The 19323-nt window shown below is 47.4% G+C and overlaps 1 protein-coding gene and 1 pseudogene across 3 annotated transcripts in view; both read left to right on the top strand.

The window, feature by feature from the left end:
* The window catches only part of PRKCA (protein kinase C alpha), a 354328-nt gene that overhangs the window by 184710 nt on the left and 150295 nt on the right, over window positions 1–19323 (top strand). The gene's annotated exons all lie outside the window — the stretch shown is intronic.
* Window positions 18079–18207, top strand: LOC118604090 (annotated as a pseudogene).

Here is a 19323-nt window from a genome sequence, read left to right as displayed (position 1 = left end):
CTGACCTCTTCCCCACTCCTCTGAGCGACGCACTCACAAATGTATCAAAATCATTTTTGGAGGCTGTTTCATTTTTCAACATCATCATGTTTGTGTAGAGCAGCCTCAGATTTTCACTGTTGGGGTTTGGTTTGTTCGTTTTTGTCCCCGTGACTGCCTCTGCTTTAAAAGCAAAACAAACTCCTTTGCACTCTTGACAGCACTGAGCTCTGTGTGTGTGTGTAAATGAACACTGTAGGTGAATATCTTTCTGCCGTGTTAACAGTCCAAAGGTACGACAAGAAAGAATTTGTAATTTGTGAATTATTCGTACATGTCCCCTTCTCCAACCTGTTAGATTTACTATTGAGTTTAAGCTTTCGATTTTAACAAGAGCGGTTAATTTGTCCGTGAGGACGTGACCTCTGGAAACCGCGCTGTGCCGTAGGCCTTCCTTCCAATTCAGATCCGAAGGCATGAGTTTCCCACCCTGGATCCAAGAGCCCACTCAGACGCACCGAATAAATGTGACGTGTAGCCTTCTATGACACCAATTAAAGAAGAGTGAAGAGCATAAAACAGCTTCAGAAAAGGTCGCCGCGCTTAGCAATAGGAATCTCGCATTGCTCATGCAATCTGAGGGATTTAAAAATAATTTTAAAAAAACTGCTTTAAACAGGAGGCCTCCCGACTTTTCCCGGCGAGATTCAGTGTGTGCCTCTCCTCGAGACAGGCTGTCGTTGAGCTGTTGTTGCATTTGTCGCCAAGAAGGCCAAGTTTTCCCCCTGTTGGGAACCCAAGGCCGGCAAACTTCTGGAAGTGTCTGCGGCAGCTTGAATACTGCTATTTAAGAGCTGATGAAGAGGCAGCTTGGAGAAAACCTCAAAAATAAACACTCTGATTCATCATTGTTGTTCAGGCCTTCCAGCCGGGAGAGCCAGCCCAGGGCTTCAGAGACAAAGGGTAACATTCAACACGGAGCAGGCTCAGCCCAAGTCGGGAGCCCTGACTCAGTGAGGGGGTGGAGAGGGAGGCAGCTGGCTGCAAAACCCGGAGCGGGGCTCGGCGGCCAGGACAGCGTGTCCCGGTGCTGCCACATGGGGGGCGGGGGAGTGGGGGGACCAATAGTCCAAAGACGCGCGTCTGCTGAGAGCAGGGACTGTCTCATAAATAGCCCAGAGCAGTCGGAGTAGTTGCTGCAGTGCTGGGGCTGCCCGTTAGAAGCAGCGCCTAGAGGGGCGTTTTGGGGGGGGCCGGGCGGGAGGGAGGAGGCGGTCCTGCAGCCCCGGGTGCTCAGGCAGTCTGCTAGGGACACAGTCGGTATTGCGGAAGGCAAGCCGAGCTGCAACCTCTGGATTTTTGCGGACGGTGTACAGCCAGAGACGGAATTTGGCCCGTGGAGCTCGTTGGGCCTGTGTCAGACCCCCATGCTGCCGTCCTTTCTCTGACTCCTTCATGTCTCTGCACGTCCAGCTGTCCCTAGCCATGAAAGAGGGGTGACCAACCTCCCTGGTGGAGTTCGACCGTGATGGCTGTGTGTCAAGCGCATAGTCAATGCGCATCGTTAGACCTCTGGGTCTGGCATTCGCTGGATGTGTTTCCTTGTGCGTTTGCCTCTGAACCCTCCGAAGCCTTCGTTTCTCAGCTGGAAAAAAAGCGGCAGCTCCTATACCACCCCGCCCCGCCGTGACTAGCCAGATAAGACAAGGGTACGTGCAAGCGTTCAGCAAAACTCTGCAGAGGTAGGAAGTGGCCGTGACTAGTTCTGCCTGTGTGTCCTCTGGTCATCACAACGCTTGTTAGTGACCACTCTACCTACGGGGGAAGGCAGAGGTTTGGGAGAGACTCTCAGGAGTCTGGCCTTTTTTTTTTTTTTTGGAATTGTCTGGGAAGAGTTCGATGAACAAAGATATGATAGTCGGGAGAGTTTATTTGTAACTAGATTTTAATCTGTTGTGTACTGTTGTCACATTGCGGAGATAAATGACAATTCAGCGAAGGCTGCCTCCACCCCCACCCCCCACTCCTGTGCTCCCATCTCTCTTGTTTATAAAAGGGACCGATGAACCTCTGCAGAGCCAGGGGAAGCTTAAAGATTTTGGAGGCCTAGCTCCCTCTTTTTTTTTTTTTTTTTTTTCCTCCGTGGCTTAAATTAATTTCTGCAGCAGACAAAGAGTGGTTGACTGGGATTCAAAGCTAGTTTACCCTTCTGGACTTGAATGAAGGGGGAAAGAACGATAATTTCCACTGTCCAAACAGAGGCAAATCCAGAGGCAGTGGATGACAGCTGCAGTTCTGGGGAGGAATTACAGGTGCAGAGCGGAACTGGCCTCTGATCGACATCTCACCACGCCTTGAGGTGCACACGACCGTCTCTGCCTGCTGTATACAAAAGCCACAAAGTGAGGTGACTGGTTATGCTAAAAATTGACTAAAATATTGCCACTTTATACTACATTAACATATCTATTCTGGGCGTTGTAGAAAAACTCGTGCCCTATAAAAAAAATGTATAATTCCATTCTTTTTGAGTCTATTAAGATTTTCTATCAATGCATGCTTGGATTTTCAATTAAATGTCGAAGCCCTAAGCTTGCTGGGGCCCCTACGGCATTTTTGGGTCTCATAGAAGATTTTCTTAGACACTTTGACCACATTTGTCTTATGTAAGCCCATAATAAGCCACCACACAGAATCCCATAGCGGGGGTTAGTCCCAGGCAGCCACAGAGGCCCTGAGCTCATGTTGCAATTATTATGGTTCTATATAAAGCCACCGGGGAAAAAAGTCATTTCATGCTTTTAAAACTTACTAGTTAGCATTTAAAGAGTTTATACAGAGTGAATCAAGCCAAACATTTTTCCATAACCTTAAAATTATTACAGGGAGGTTATAAGAAACTGTCTTCATGTTAAAAATAGGATCTTCGTAATTCCTTTTCATCATGCCTAGGATTTCTGTGATTTGCTTCGCAGTGAATTTACTCGGGTCACATTTATTAGCATCATTACGTGCACGGGCTTCCTGTTAGTTCCTATGGACGGGCAGTGTTAGTACGCAGCCTAACAAGCTTCCCGTACGTAGATGGGAAGTGGGCAACTGGTAAACCCGGGACATGCCGCAGTAAAGCCAGGGCATAGATGTTATCCATGAGAAGAACCGAGTACCGTGGAGGTGAGCACAGCGTGGGGTTACTTCTTGGAAAACAGCAGGTATATAGGGCCTAAAACTACACCACAAATAAGACTTGGGTAAGGGGGTACTGTGATGTAGGGGGGCAAGGCAGAGCATCCTGGGGAGAGGCACGGTGTTGGGAAGTGTGAGGACTGTTCAGAAATGACCAGTTGGGCAGAGTCCCACGGAGGAGCCCCACGTCAGGCAGCGAAGGCCAGAATGACTCGACGTTCACGCGCCTTCGTGGGTCGCTAAGCATCGTGTTTTTTCCCGTGAAAAATATCATCGTCATCGTGCTATTAAATGATCAAGTACAGGTTAATGCATGTTTTTGTTTTAGTGAATCGAAATTATATTTGACAGTTCATTTTATTCTAGCGTGTGCGTGGTCTTTTCTCGGAATGGGGGTATAGCATTTTAAAGATAGCGTCTGATGAGTCAGTGAGATCTATTTAAATAAGTTACTGTACTTGGAAAATATAATAGTTATAAAATACCTCTTGGAGTTACAGCTGGAGAGTTAATTATTGTTTCATCTATAGGCATCCAAGTTAAGTCAAATTATGCTATTACCTTCACACAGTTTCCAAAGCTGCACACTTCCATCGTTTCTACTCTTGGTTATAGCCCATAAAATGTTTAATACATTGCGGTAGATTTAGCACCTGAAGTCTTATAAACTTTGCCTCATCAACGGTCATTTGCTTGTTTCTTTCCTACGATGGCAGATTGCTATACAGCGAGTGGAGCTGATGTTATTCGTGTAAAATAAAATTCAGAAGGAGTTTTCTTAGAACAGCTCAAGTTTACTAACTGTTTGAAAGAATGCCTCTGTCTCTTGGCTTCCCGGCATTCTTTAAACACCGTGAAGCTCTTTCTTGCTCTTCTCACCAAAACCCCACTCGATTTCTTATTCCCCTAATGAGAAACGGTAAGATATGAAAACGTTTGCTACTGTGAGACAAGGGTTCCGGTGGGATCAGCTCTTCTCTGTTATTTGAGATTAACCGAGAGACACTGGTGTGCCCCAGCCCGTCCACTAGTATTAGCGCGAGGCATCACAGTGCGACAACGTGGAGAGGTCAGGCAGGGGCACGTCGCACACTTAACACCATGAGCACTGTGCGGAAGCTCGTGTGCCCTGCCCTGTTGAAGGGGCCCGCACCCGAGACAAGTCCATCCTCTGGCTTTCTGTGTAGAGTGTCAGAAGCAGAAAGTCAGGCAGGAGATGGTAGGCTCATTGAGAGCAAGACTAAATTTCAGCAGGCCCCAGAACTGTAAAGAAATAAGACTGCTCAAGGCCACTGAGTATGGGGACAAAAGCCCCATATAACTCACGAACCCCACTGCAGTGGACCGGAATACTGTAAACATTGGTTCGGAGTTGTTATTACGATCATTGAGAAAACGTTCCATTATATTTATTCTGTTTAAGAAAGCCAGGTACTTATATATAGTTCGGGAATATTTGTACACACACTGGTTGGTTTTTTTTTTTTTTTTTTTTAAAAAGGCTCAGGACCTAAAATGCTCATTTGTTTCTGTGGCTGATAGCAGGTGGGTGGGGATGGGCCAGGGTCTCACGCAGTCCAGTTCGTTTCCTTCTGCTTTGAAATAAGACCCATCTGAGGTCTAGGCCGCTCTCAGAAGACCGAAGCCTTCGGCAGGGGAGGGCGCTGTCTCTCCAGGCCGCTGGAGGCAGGCACCACTGGGTGCAGCTGTGTGCTAGCCACCCACTTTGGATCGGCATTGGGAAGGGGGCGGGAGTAACAGATGTCATACAAATTGGCATTCAGTAGCTGCGTGGATTTCATTTGGACTTCCTCTAGTAGTATTTCTAACCCAAATTATTTAAGCAGGGGCACCTGTCCATGGCCTGTTAGGGACCAGGCCACACAGCAGGAGGTGAGCGGCGGGCAAGCGAGCAAAGATACATCTGTGTCTGCAGCCGCTCCCCAGCACCAGCATCACCGCCTCAGCTCCGCCTCAGATCACCAGGCCTTAGACTCTCACAGGAGCACCGGTCCTTGGTGCCAGAAAGATTGGGGACCGCTGATTTGAAGTATTTGGTAGGGATGCATCCCACTTGCCTTTGAAGAGAGAAAAAACAAGATATGCCGATTTTGCATCCCGAAAATTTTTCTTCTTAGTTATAAGAAATCCTTAATTGTTTTGTACATTGCCATTTTTTTTATTCACTTTCTTTTTTTTTATTGGCAGTGGATTGTGCTTCTTGATAGTGATAGTACAGGTAGAATTCATTTCGAAGGCACACAGAGTGAAGGGTATTATGAAATCCGAAAGGAATGACACTTGGGGAAGCTTAAGCCGCCCCTCACCGTGGACCGCTGCCCTCTCCCAGTTAGAAAAATTCCTCTGGAATTCCCCGCATCTTTCTCTTTGGGGAGCTTCTTCAGGCCCCCTGTGTCTTTACATCTCCATTTGGAACAACTTGAAAGAATATCCTGGCCTGCGATGTTCCAAGTAGCTTTTCAGTGTCTCCCATGTAAACAGACCTGCATTTCTAGCACGTGCTGGGTTCCGCTCCCCCCGCCCCGCCTTGGGTAAGGAGTTGGAGCCAAGATGGGAAAGGAGATCACAGGACTGAAACTCACGGCGTTAGACCGTCACCTGGCTCTGAATCCGCGCTGTGTCGCGGGCCCCCCTTTCGCATGTCCCCGATTGCAGGTGCATGAGGACACCTGCTGAGTTTCTGCACAGACTGTTGATTCTCCCGTCCATCGAACGTTCCACTGCCCCCTGGGGAAGCCTCAAGGAACAGCAGTGGGAAGGATTTCTCATGTGTGGGTGAAGCACCGCCCTCGGTAGAGCTTCCTGCCAGGAGGCGGCGGCCATTCCTTCTCTGCGGCCGCCACGTGTGCAGGCGTGGGTGCCAAGGGGACCGAGACGTCGTCCTCCTCTCAAAGAGCCTACAGCTTTTTATGCTCTCGCGCACGTAAGAGTCGTTGCTGTGCGTGCGTATTTTATGAAACTCTTTTGTTACCAAGCACAGCTCTTGTTAAACAGAGCCTTTTATTTTAAAACATATATAAATTATGAATTATGGGGGCAGTTACATGAATTATATATTGGTGGATAACCAGTTACCCCAAAATGTAGTGGCTTAAAACAAGAAGCATTTATTATCTCACAGTTTCTTTGGGTCAGGAGTTAGACCCAGCTTAGCCATGTGTCTGACCCTGGGGCTTGCGTAGGCTGCAATCAAGACATTGGCTGAGGCTGTGGTCATCTCTAGGCTGGACTGCTGGAGGGTCCACTTTCAAGCCTGCCGTGTGCAGGATTCAGTTTCTTGTAAGCTCTGGGCTGAAGCCTCTCTCAGTTCTTTGCCACATGGAGCTCTCCATAGGACAGTTCGCAGTGTGGTGGCTCGCTTCCACCAGAGTGAGCAAGAGGGCACGTGAGATGAAACCCAGAGTCCTTTTATAACCAGGTCTCAGGAGTGACATCCCATCACTTTTGCTGTGTTCTGAATGTTTGAAATGAGTCACTAGGTCCAATCCATATTCAAGGAGAGGATGTTACAGGATGCATGACCCCCAGAGGGTTGAATCCCCTAACAAACAAAATATGTGGATGTAGCAGTAGTTTGGTTGTGACATCTGTTGTTGTGAGCAGCCTTTTCTATCTTCCTCAGGCTGCGCAGTCAGTCGAAGGGGCAGTTTCTCCTCGCTACAGGAATGGACCAGCCAACCGGGATTATCTGTTGCCTCTGAACACTTAAAATATTGTGTCGATACCATCCCACAATACTTATAATCACACAGTTGTCTCTTTAAATAGGCCACACAGTTTGAAGGCAGAAATTGTATTTTACTGAGAAGCCCGCGCGGTATTTGAAACGTGACAGGGGCTCAGGAAGGACCGTTCTTCCCTTCAGATCAGGAGACGTGGTAAATGGAGGGGCAGCCATGGGGGATGGATGTCACCCTGTTGGCCTAGCCAGACTTCATGGCCGAGGCACCCACGTGGCCTCCTTTACAGAAACCACCACCCACGGATCCCACACTGTCAAGAGCATGCTCTCCGGTCGTATCGTCAAATCCTGGTGGAAAGATGCCGTCTTCCTTAACTTCCTTCCGCGTCACACACTCACCTTTAAACAGAGAAGCAAGATCGCTGCTTCCCCCACCCAACGTGGTACACACTCTTTACAACTGTCGTAAAATGTTCCTCCTTGGAAGTATATTCCGTAAAAAAAAAAAAAACGATATCCTGGTTTCTAACTTTATCTGAGAAATTTCTAGTCAACATGGTGACTCGTAGCCCACTTTCTCCTTTAAGAATCATTTATACTGCTGGAGGACACTCTACCCAGATTCTCATGTGAGTCACAAAGACAAGAAGTCTTTGAATTTATCATCATCATCATCATCATCATCTGATCATCATCGTCGTCGTCATCAATTATGAACTCCGACAGTTGACAGACTGTTTCGGTAGTAATTTTAGACCTTAGGTGAAAGGTTTCCCCTGCAGGTACTACTTAAGATTAAAAATGCATGGAATCCAGGAAGAATTCATCAAGTATTCCATTTGTCATACCGTGGCAATGAGTGCACCTAATTATTATTATGATTTTTTTTTGTCCCTGTCATTAAATATAGAGCCTTCTCATTTGTTTTGCCAAATGAATTTCCACTTGCTACCACTTTTTCTTAAGAAGAGCGTTCTGTGAAAAGGCACGCATTCACCCACCGCGGCTGGACCACGCCGCCTCCCTGTGAAGGGTTCTTTCCGACAGAGCTGGAGCTGCTCAAGAGAACGCCTTTCGGCATCGAGTTTCTGTTTACTGCCCGGAGGCTTTCCATTTTGAGCGCACCTGGGTCTTTCACTGAAAGGCACTTTAAAAATTCAAGATTCAGTTTTTATCACCAGAACTCATCTATTAAATATGCGTCTGCCACCTGGAGTCATATACCAATAAGTTAACTCTTGTGTTCTGAGACCGATTTCTCTCTCTCTCTTATTTATTTATTTTTTAAGTCAAGACAGTAGTTTTCCTGGTCATAAGGTAACAAAAGCTACCTAATTCCATCTTCATCCATAATGCATTATTTAAAGAGATTATCGAAGAGTGGACTTCTGGAGCTAAAGAAGTGGAAATACTTAACTAAAGAAAGTCTGAAGATCTCAAAACTGTCTTTAGACATTTGAAAGGCAGTTGAGTGTGGAAAAGGGTGTGCTCCTCCATGCTCCCCAGGGAAGGATCCCCTAGAAACAGGGTGGGGGGAATAAGGAAGCCCAATAGCTTAAGGACCGGGTGGTTTCACAAAGTTGTAAGCCTCTGGCCTCCAGAGGCTGAGCGAGTGACTTCCTTCCCCTGTGCTACCTGGGTAATTTCTTCAACTGCTGGGAAATGGCGTGGATGGATAGGACTCACTTAAGGAACGGAATATCATCTCCAGTGTCTATGATTTTTTTTAAGGGACTCGAGGAAGGGACCCGATGAATTATTCAGAGACTCCTCTCTGCAAAGCAAGTTATACAAAGACAGACAACTTGATACAAATTGCGATTTGAAAATTATGTTAGCGATATGTTTTATTCATGCGCTCCGCTCACAGTAGCTGCTTCCTGCGTGGCATTTCTCGGACACGTCACTCATGATCCCATAGTCAGTCTCTGCATATGGATAGGGAACCCGATGCAGAAAATGATGTGCGTGGTCTAACGGGTTATGCAAGTCTTAAAGTTTTTCAGGAAAAGGATTACTCATTTGGATTTTCAGGTGCACGTGTTCCGTATAATCATTGGTGTGGCTGCTCTCTCGGGAAGCAGGTACCAAAATTTGGTTTGTTTTGTGGCGGGGTGGGAGAGGGGCACCTTCTCTGAACTGTTTTAGCAAAGGCTAATACCTCTTGACGGGTGCTTTGCCGTAGAGCCTGAAGAGATTTCTTCAGCAGACACAGTGGTTTCTCCTCCCATATTTTCAAAATTTGGGAATAATTTTTCAGCGTTTTTTTCCCCTATTTCTCTAATGAACGGCGAGACCGTCCTTGGCAGTTTTCCTGCAGGCCTGCGAGGGGAAGTTAGCTAGAGAGCAGTGTTTTGAGTCATATTTCCGATAGATGCCCAAGAAGCCACACTGGGTTCTGGATGGCCCATCTTGCAGGCCCACGTTCTACACAGGCAGAGGGTGCCGTCGCCGGGCAGTCCAGACGCCTGCCAGCAAGCTCACCGATTCGCCGGCATCCGGGAGCCTTGGGGTGCAAGCATTGCTTCTGCATAAAGCCCATTGCTGCCCAGCTCTGAAATGTTTGAGGCTTTACGACCCCTAGACAATGTGGGAACAGCTGGGCATTCAAGAATCCTCAGGAAGTGTGGCTCAGTTCCTCACCGCTACGTTTGGCTGGTGGTTCGTTCATAAACCAGATGTTTATTGAACAGCGTAAGTGCATGCCAGGCCTTCTGTAGATGCTGAAACGTTTCCCCTTCTGGAACTTACGGTCTAGGTGAAGAGACTGACAGCAAACATGTATGCAGACAAACACACGAGAGTCGTCATGCTAGGGGCTGCGTAGGTCAGAAAACCCAGGCGTCTTGGCAGGGAATGAGAGAGCAGGGGCCTGCTCCCACGGATGGCGGGCCCAGCGTTGCTGGGACGAGACCTGACGCCGACTCACAGGGTGTCTAGAACTGGTCTGGGGGAGAGCAGAGGAGAAAGCACTCCAGGTAGAGGAGTGTGGCATTGGGCCTGGAGCATGGGGGCACCTAGGAGCACGGGAGACAGACACAGAAAGTGCCCGGCCTCGTGGGCCCTGGCGAGGGATTAGGCGCCATAGAGGGAAGTTGGTGAAGTATGAGGCTGGGAGTGAGATGATCAGAAAGATGACTGTGCTGCCCGAAGAAAAGCAAAAAGAGTGGGCAGGAGAGAACTCGAGAACGGCCGTGGGGCAACCGCAGAGGCTCGGGGGAAAGTCGAGAAAGGTCGTGAAGATGGAGGGAAGTGACAGGCAGCAAGGGGGTCCAGTTCCGGTTCTGGTTCGGGTTATGGATGGGGCGGGGGCAAGCCCGTGCAGCTCCGACTGGCACTCCTCCGGCCGCACGTACTTCGCAGTTCACGTCCAGAGCTGCCTTCCCAGAGGAAGCGAGCGGGTCCAGTGCAAAGCGGAGGCGATGCTGGCAGAAACCGAGTGAGAACTTCGTGCGGGTGGGTCTCTCCCTTGCTGTAAGCTTCACGTTTGTGGTCCCTCCGGGCCCAAAGGGAACAGCTCAGGGACCCACACACTTATTACAGCCCTTTTTCCTGGACCGTAAAAGGGTTGGGCGAAAGAGTCCTTGACTCAGTTTACTGAGCACGGTCCTCGTTACTTAGCGTTCAGAAATTGAGACTCTGAGAGGTTACGGGTTGTTCATCCCAGGGACGGGGCTGGAGAAAAACTGTCAGCTAAAGCAAACTTCGCTTCCCTTCCTGAGAATTCCGAGTGATACTTTTGCAAGTCTTCATTATATCCTTCTAGGGTATACTTTTAAAAAAAAAATTCTTTCAGAATTTATTTAAGGATTCAACTAGTCGAAACCCCGGGACTGTTTCAAGTAAACAGCTTAAAAGTGGAATCTTAATGTTATCAAGATTATTTCCCATGGATGTGGATGCGGTAATTGGGCTCCAGGCTCTCATGTAAAAAGTCAGACAGTTTTCAGATCTAATGAGTTCTGGCCACTGGGGCAGTTAGATTTTTGGAATTCACTATTTATAGTGTTTTCGAGTGTCACTTTTCCCCCTTATAATAAGCTCTGAGCTGTAAGATGGCCCACGGAGGCTAGGAGCGTGGTGGGGGCATCTCAGTTGAATGACTCCTGGTTCAGACTGGGAGCCGAAGGCTTGATTCAGGATGCTGGCTGTCTTTACAAATGAGGATGTGTTCTCCCAAATGAATAGCAGATCAATCATTTACAAATTGGAGAGCCGAGAATGGTGTGCCAGGCAGAGGTCTGTTCTCCCTCTAGAGGCTTTGCAGGAGGCCATTGCATTTCTAATGCCGGGGAGACTTGCATAACGGTTAAATCAGGAACATAAAGACATTGTCAGGGAGGGCCTTGGCTGAGCCCAAAGGAAATCAAGAAAATGAGCAGACGAGGATGCAATTTAAAATGTAAAATGCAAGCTGCAGCCACCAGCCACATCTATGGAAAATGAGGATCATTTCGTAAGTCTGGCTGGTCAGGCTCAGGAAAATATCAAAGACTGTCTGCATTTCAAGGCCATCGTCAGTGTAGTCTCAAGAGGGGGATTTCTGATTTTTGCCCGGAAGTTTTTCCAAGTCATGAAGAAGCATGCTGTAGTGCGGGTACCTGTAGGCTGGAGGCTTCACAGCCCTGAGTCCAATGTGGGACTCTGGGCACGTCACCTGAACCCTTAGCATCTCCATCTCCCCCGTCGCGTGAGCTCACCTGGCCATACCGATTGCCGAGAGGGTCAAATGAGACCGTGACAAAGGAGCAATCCGTGAGCGGTGCAGCACCATTCGGACCACGTCTGAATTTCCTCCCCGCTCTGTTTCTTTTTTTAATTCAGGCGGTGCTTTCAAATGACTTGAAGAACTTAAAAATACCACCGGCCCCATCTCTGGCATTTTCCTTTTAGTCGGTCTGGGTTTGGGTCCAGGCCATGGCGGTTTTCAGAGCATCCGAAGTGATTTTGGGCAACCCTGGCTGAGACCCTCAGGCCTGACGGGAAGAGGGTGCTCTCAGGAGTTGGAGGGCCCATCCCGGCCTCAGCCTTCAGGAAGTCACTCATAGGTCCAGGGAGATTGTCTGCCGTCCTCTCGAGGTCACGTTGCTCCCTTTCTCTCTGTCACTTCCCGTCCCTCTCAGGTTTTCCTTGGAACTTTTCCCACTTAAATATTGATTCAGCCAAAGCCTGCCGGGGTTTGAAGTAATGGCGAGGCGACCGTGTGAGGAGGTGAGCCTGTGGAGAGCATCGCCACCCGTTTCCTCAGAAACATCTCATTTTAAGCGATTCTGAAGCCTGTTAAATTAGACCGATGAGATTAATCTGATAAAGTGACAGCAGGGTTGATGTGTGCAGAAATGATCCTGTTCACATGCTTTTTAATTCCGTCGAGATGAATGAAAGATCTCGTGTTTACCAACAGAGCCTGAGTTTAAGATTTTCGAGGAGAGGATTCATTATTAGCCTGTCTTAATGAAGAAGTCCAACTTCCCTGCCAGTGTGCGGAAATGAACTAGAATAACAGCTCGATGCCGCTTGGAGTTAGAAAGATCACAAGTGACAGGCAGAGAGATGCCGCGTTTCATGCCTCAACGGGCTGAGCTTTACTCGTGCCACTGAGAACGCGTGTTTCCTGAGCCAAAGAGCGACTCCTGTAGACTTCATCCTGTCATTCACCGCGTATCATTTCCATACCCAGAAATAATACTGCTCTTAAAAATAAAGGGTATGATCCAGCATTTCCATTTTTGGGGTAATGTACCCGAAAAGAAGTGAAAGCGGCGTCTCGAAGAGATGCTGACACCACCCATGTTCATAGCGGCATTTGTCACAATAGGCAAAAGGTAGAAGCGCCTAGGTGTCCGTCGGTGGATGAGCGGGTCCACAAAATGCAAGGTAGCCATGCCATGGGATGTTATTCGGCATTAAAAAGAAAGGGCATTCTGACACATGCTCCCATGGATGGACCTTGACGACATCATGCTAATTAAAAAAAAAACAAAACAAAACAATCTCAAAGGGCAAATACTGTTTAATTCCACTTACAGGATATACCTACAATAGTCAGCGATTCACAGAACAGTGGTTGCCGGGGCCAGCGGGTGGAGAATTAAACATTAAACAATTAATGTTTAACGGGGACAGAGTTTCAGCTGGGGAAGACGGAAAAGCTCTGTGGGTGGACGGTGGCGATGGCTGCGTGCCCACGTGAATGTCCTTAATGGCACCGAACTGTGCACCTAAAACGGTTAAAGTGGTAAAGTTGATGCGATGTATATATTTTACCACAATAAAAAATAAATAAATACACTTGTGAGTAAACCAACAAAAGAGCGGGCCTCCTCGGCCCTCATCCAGAAGACCCCCGCCCTAGAACCACCGGCGAACTCCTCAGTGTTTCTGCCGGCGCGTTGGCCACAGCGCTCTTCCCTGGCGAGGAGGCCCCGAAGGGGCGAGCCCAGAGCGTGACGGCGACATGGAAGGGAAGCCACCTGAGTGGTCCGTTTCTCCCCCTACCAGTGGGCCACCCAGCATGTTTCCCGGTCCCGTGAGCCTTCTGCGTACCAGCTGGTATTCTCGGATATTCCGGTGTGCGCGAAAACCATAACCACAGATATTCTCGTATGCGTGAAAATAATGCCGCGAGAAATATTTTTAAATAGAACCACCACCTTGAAAAAGGCTATTATTATCCCCCGTTTTCGAGATGACCACAATGGGGGCGGGGAGAATAGTTGCCCAAGGCGTACAGCTAGCCGGCTACAAGAATCAGAACCAGGATGCGACCGCCTCCCGCGAGTCCTTGCGAATGGCCGACACGTGTCCATTTTGTATCATTGTCTCTGTGAATAGAGTGAGTGCCCATAAATTAGCTTGGTAATGTTTATACAGAATAATTTTTTTTTTTTAATTTAGAATGAAATGATGACCCTTCCCCTTGATTTCTGGTTAAAGCTCCAACAACAAATTATAGCTTCTATTTCATCCTCTAAGCTTCTTTTAATTAATAGATTGGTTGTTTTTTTTTTTTTTTAAAGAGAAGTTGTCTTAGGTTTACAGAAAACTTGAGTGACCAGTAGAGTTCCCGTGTTACCGCTTCCCACCCCCCAATGCACGCAATTTTCTCTGTTAACATCATGTACTAGTATGGTACATCTGTTAAAAATTGATGAGCCAATATTGATATATTATTAACTAAAGTCCTTGGCTTTCCGTAGGGTTCACTGTGTTGTACAGTTGTGTGGGTTTTGATAAATGTATAATGACACGTGTCGTGATAGCATTGTATGGAGTGTTTTCACGTGCCCCGCCCCCCCCAAATTCTCTGCGCCCACTGTTCGGCTCTCTCTCCCCTGAGCTCCTGGCATCCACCAATCTCTTTATTGTCTCTATAGTTTTGCCTTTTCCAAAATGTCACATAGTTGGACTCTCACAGTATGTGGCCTTTTCAGACTGGCCTCTTTTGCTGAGTAATGCGCATTTAAGGTTCCTCCACGTCTTTTCATGGCCTGAGAGCTAATTGTTTTTTAATCATTTGCATGGACCACAGTTCGTTTATCCATTCTCCTTTGGAGGGGCATCTGAATCATTTCCAAGTCCCGTAAGCTTGTTAAAAATTTTGGTTTTCTACAGTCTTGACCCTTAATGTCATGAGACGGGAAGGACCATGAAAAATATTCTTTTTTTGCTCGTTGACTTAGGGTCTGATTAGTCCAGACCCCAGGGTGCGCTGTCACACCCACGAGCTGCAAGCCGCATGAGGCTCTGGGACACTCGAGGTGTGGCTGGTCCAAAGGGAGATGTGTATGGAAAATGCTCTTCGGATTTCCAAGACGTAGCATAAACAAAAAGGTGTAAGATGCCATTCGCGATTCCTTACACGGCGATGTATGGAAACGATCGCATCGTAGATATATCGGGTTAAATAAAATAATATTATTAAAATTGTACCAGTTTTATATGTGGCTCATGAGAAAATTTTAAATCGTCCACGTGGCTCACGGTACATTTCCGTTGGGCAGTGCTGCTAGAAAAACGATTTAACGCTTGGCCTTTGTTCGCCTTGCTCCTTTAAGTATGTCATTCAGCTGGTATTTATTGGGCACCTACTGTATGCCAAGCACTGTTTAAGCACTTGACTGAAAGAAACAAAGACCCACCCCCTCCTGGGTTTTAGCACCTTTTAGATTTGAATATCACGGAATTTCTTTGGCATATACGTTTTCCCCCACAGAAAGCAATGTGAAGAGACCCATGCCCCAGGGAAGAGAATGGCAGCTTCAGGAGCAAAAAGGCCAGGTTCTGATTGTGGCCCCGTCCTTCTCACGCGTGTGACTTTTCAGCAACTTCCTACCCTTTAAGCCTCAGATTCCTATCTGTAAGTGCTGCTTGGACCACATTTAGGAAAGGGTGGGTGATCGGCTTGGATTCCACGGGAAGCCCGCCCACCTCCCCATCCTGCTCTGCAGCCCAGCAAAAGACGCACCTGCAGCTCCGTTGTTCTCAAGAGGAAAGGAGTGCTCTAACGTTCAGTGTGCACTGTCTCTCCTCCATTTACATTTCTTGACCTTTCCCTTTCTCCGCCAGCAGCCCCCCGGGAGGCCTTCTCTCTGAGGCGCCTACCTAACCTCTTCCTGAGTTTTAATCCCGGCCCCAGCTAAAAGCCTCAAAGCAAAATGTGAACCGCGGCTCCAGAATCCTGATGTGGGGTTTCCTGCACGAAATCACCCTCACGGGAGCGACAGCTCAGTCATGGCTTCGGGATCGGCAGCCTCAGTTTTGCACCGGGAGGTTCCTTTTGCTGCCCTTTGGGGCGCTACCTCTTTAAAAGGTCTCCTAACACCTTGGTAGATGAGATGGCAGGACATAGAAACTTCTGGAAACTGTTCACTGTTTTCTACTGAGGCCTTGATTGTAGACCACTGATCTGCCCACTCTAAGTATATATTCATTGCAATGCTGCTTTTGTGGCCATGGGCGACTCTGGGAATCCACAGTCGACAGTCACAGTCTTGGTCCTCAAGTGGTCTCAGTACAAAGAGGGTAACTGGCCATATTGCAGTGAGCAAGAAGATGCAGGGGCTGGAGAGGGAGCCCAAGAAAGGTCATGGGCCCAACCCGCTGTTTGTGACTTGATCCTGAAGGTGCTTGGGAAGGACATGCTCAGATTTAAATCGTGGCCGGATCACCCGTAGCTGCAGGGTGGGCAGGGCGGGGTGTACGGAGCACCTGGACCTGTCTCCCGTCGGGGCCGTTCGCACCTCGCACCCTCGACCGCATCTCCTTGTGACTCCTTCCAGATCCGTGGATAATGCTTGGCTTCCCTCCCGTACAGAATGGCCATCCCACTCCCAGCAAAGGGGCAGACGACACCTGCCTCTTGTCCCGAGGGTCCCTCCCTCTGACCTCTGTGGCGGTTTGGTCAGTGCAGGAGTAGAAGGAGGTAGACGACACACCGTTTGCTTTAGGAATGTTTTACGTTTCAGGGAGAAGGAAGCAGAGAACACATTTTCATGTGAAACTTGACAATTTCGGTAAAATAGGCCACTCATTGGAAAGAAAGCGTCGTGCAGAGAAGATCTGGTGTTTAGAGACCACTTTTCCTGCTTTGCAGTAATAAGGACTCGAAAATGTAATCGTCACGTTATATAAGGTCCAAACGTTTTTCGGTGCAGGCGGCGTTACGTCCTGTACTCGACGTGTAAAATGTGCGAAAGGCAAACATTTCTGCTCCGGGGGAAAAGGAGGCTGTGTGCGCCACGCACTGAACTTTCCGTAATCATCGATTTAGCTCAGGATGAAGAATTCAGTATGACTATAAGCCACTAGTTTCTAAGTCTTAAATGCAATATTTAGCAAGTAGGAGATGGGATGCTGAGGTGACGAAGAAGCCAAGGTGGGCAGTACATTATGCAGCATCACCAGACAGCTTCCAGAACATTCCAGAGTATGGCTCCGTAAGGGGCCCCCGGCTCTGCATGGTGAGCAAGACTGACCCCTGCTGGTGAGTTGTTACCAAGTTGTGGACGTTAAGGAAGCAGGGTGTTGGGCCCTAAGGGCCGAATGTAGCTCTGTCCCCGAGGCCACACCTTGCACCTGCTCCCGATGCCATTGCCAGAATTCCCAGAGGGAAGCGAAATGGACCTGGCAGTTCATAGTTTTTTTTGGTCTAACTCTCCACCATCTCTCCCTTCCCCAATCCAGGCGTCACTGTTTCCTCTCCCCACCTTGCCCTCTGTTATCCCGAGATTTCATGAAAATAAGTGCATCCTCAAAAACAGCACATGGAGGTAGGAACACTGTATCGACGTTCACCGAAGAAATATATGAACACATTCCCATCTTAGAAATGAAAATCAGATGGGAAGAAATCCCCAAATCAGAATTCACGCCATGATAACGTCACAGAAGGCTGTTAAGTGTACGTGTTTCCTGGGGGGGAGGAGGGGGGAATCCTCGCCAGAACATAAAACGCACTGAACATAAAGGAAAAGATTAAGATATTGGACCGCATCGAAAAAACAGCATAGCAGAGTTGCCGTTTCTGTAAAGGTTAGCATTTTCCCCCACTGGGAACCTGGGCTCGTTTCAGGCAGTGCTGTTGGGTGCTGCTGGTGAGAAGGGATTTGCGGTTCAAGGCTCGGGAGTCTGGGTACTCACTCAGACGTGAGGGTGTCAAAGACCAAAAAAGGCTCGCACTGCAGAAAACCGATGATCTCGAACTCATTCAGACAACCTCTGTTCCCTAGGACAGCTCTTTGGAATAGCTGATGTGGAGTTAATGAAGTAGGGGTGTTTCTAAAATGAGGTGGAAGAAATGGGCTCTGAGAAGCACAGAAGGCATTCCTGGCAGTACAAAATGACATAATGATCATTTCATTTTGAAGTAATTTTAAAAATCACTTCCTTGTGTTCTGCTTGTTGTCTAAAGGCTACCGGGCAGGAGAAAGAATAACTTGGTCTACCTTAGTGAAGTGATGAAATTGAGAACAAAGCCTTTCTTTCATCTGTGAATTTATGTTTCCATGTTTCTACAGGAAGTACACAGGGATGTTTAGGTGAATGGAAGACTGAAAACTTGAGGTCTTTGGGAGTTTTTTTTCTGTGTACATTTAAGGTCACTATATTCATGTTCAAGGTATGTCTTCAACTGCTGAACAGTGGAGAAAAGGATGGTATTCTGATAAATGAGGCTGTGCTCACAGGATATCAAGGTTTTAAAAATCTCACTCTGTGGCCCTGCCACCCTGAACATGCCTGATCTCGTCTCATCTCGTCTCATCTCGGAAGCTAAGCAGGGTCGGGCCTGGTTAGTACTTGGGTGGGAGACCACCTAGGAAGACCAGGTGCTGTAGGCTTTAAGAGAGAGAGAGAGAGAGAAATCTATCTCAACCCCCCCAAGTCACACCCTACACAAAAACCAATTCCAGATGAATGGATTATAATTATACAATCTAATTGTAATTATAAAGCATTAAATGTTTTAGAGAATGAAGTGGCACAAAATATGTTTAAACAGAATGTAAAAAGCACCAATCAGGAGGGAAAAGATTAACATATTAGACAACAATAAATTTAGGAGTTTCTGTTAATTAAAACATTGAATGAAAGGTAACCTTGGAATGGGGGAAAGTATTTGTTGTACCTATAACTAACTACTATAGGGCTTATGTCCAGAATTAAAGAATTCCCATAGATTACTAAGAAAAAGACAGTCCATTAGAAAAAACAGCCTGTAGATTCGCACACTTCATAAGAGAGGGTATACAAATGCACGGTAAACAGATGAGAAAGTACTCAACCTCATTAGCCGTCAGGGGAATGCAGATGGAAACTGCATTGAGATACCACCACCACTCACAAGGGTAAAGTGAAAAAAGACACACTAGTGGGGGTTCGCATTGGTACAACTCTTTGGAAAACTGTCACTTTTGACCCAAGCCAGACCATACATCACTATGGCACACCAATTCCACTCCTAGATGTATACCCAAAAGAAATATGTACATATGTGTACCCGTAGTCATATACAAACTGTTCATAATTGCCCTAACGTGGAAAAAACCTGATGTTCCTCCCTCACAGGAGGAATGGTTTTTATTTTTTTATTTTTTATTTTTATTTTTTGGTATAATTCTGCAATGAAATACTATGTAACACAGTGAAAAAACCTATTACATGCAACAAAATGTGGTTCTCTTAGACATAATGTTGAACTAAGGAATACAGGCACAATGTTACATTTTGTTTTATGATCCCAACATTTAAAGTTCGAAAAGAGGCAAAGCTCATCAGTGGTGCTAGGCATCAAGGTAACCAGGTACCCGGTCAGGATGGATGGTGACCAGAAGAGGCACTCAGGTACTGTTCATTGGATTGGGCAGATACGCGGGGGAGGAAGGGGTCATGTGAAAATGCACCAGGTTGTGCATTATGTGCGCACGCGAAAAACTTGTTATGCCCGATTTTTTAAA

This window comes from Rousettus aegyptiacus, unplaced genomic scaffold, assembly GCF_014176215.1.
Source record: "Rousettus aegyptiacus isolate mRouAeg1 unplaced genomic scaffold, mRouAeg1.p scaffold_m13_p_6, whole genome shotgun sequence".
Lineage (NCBI taxonomy): Eukaryota > Metazoa > Chordata > Mammalia > Chiroptera > Pteropodidae > Rousettus > Rousettus aegyptiacus.
Note: the sequence above shows the minus strand (reverse complement) of the source record. Positions and strands in the feature narration are given on the sequence as shown.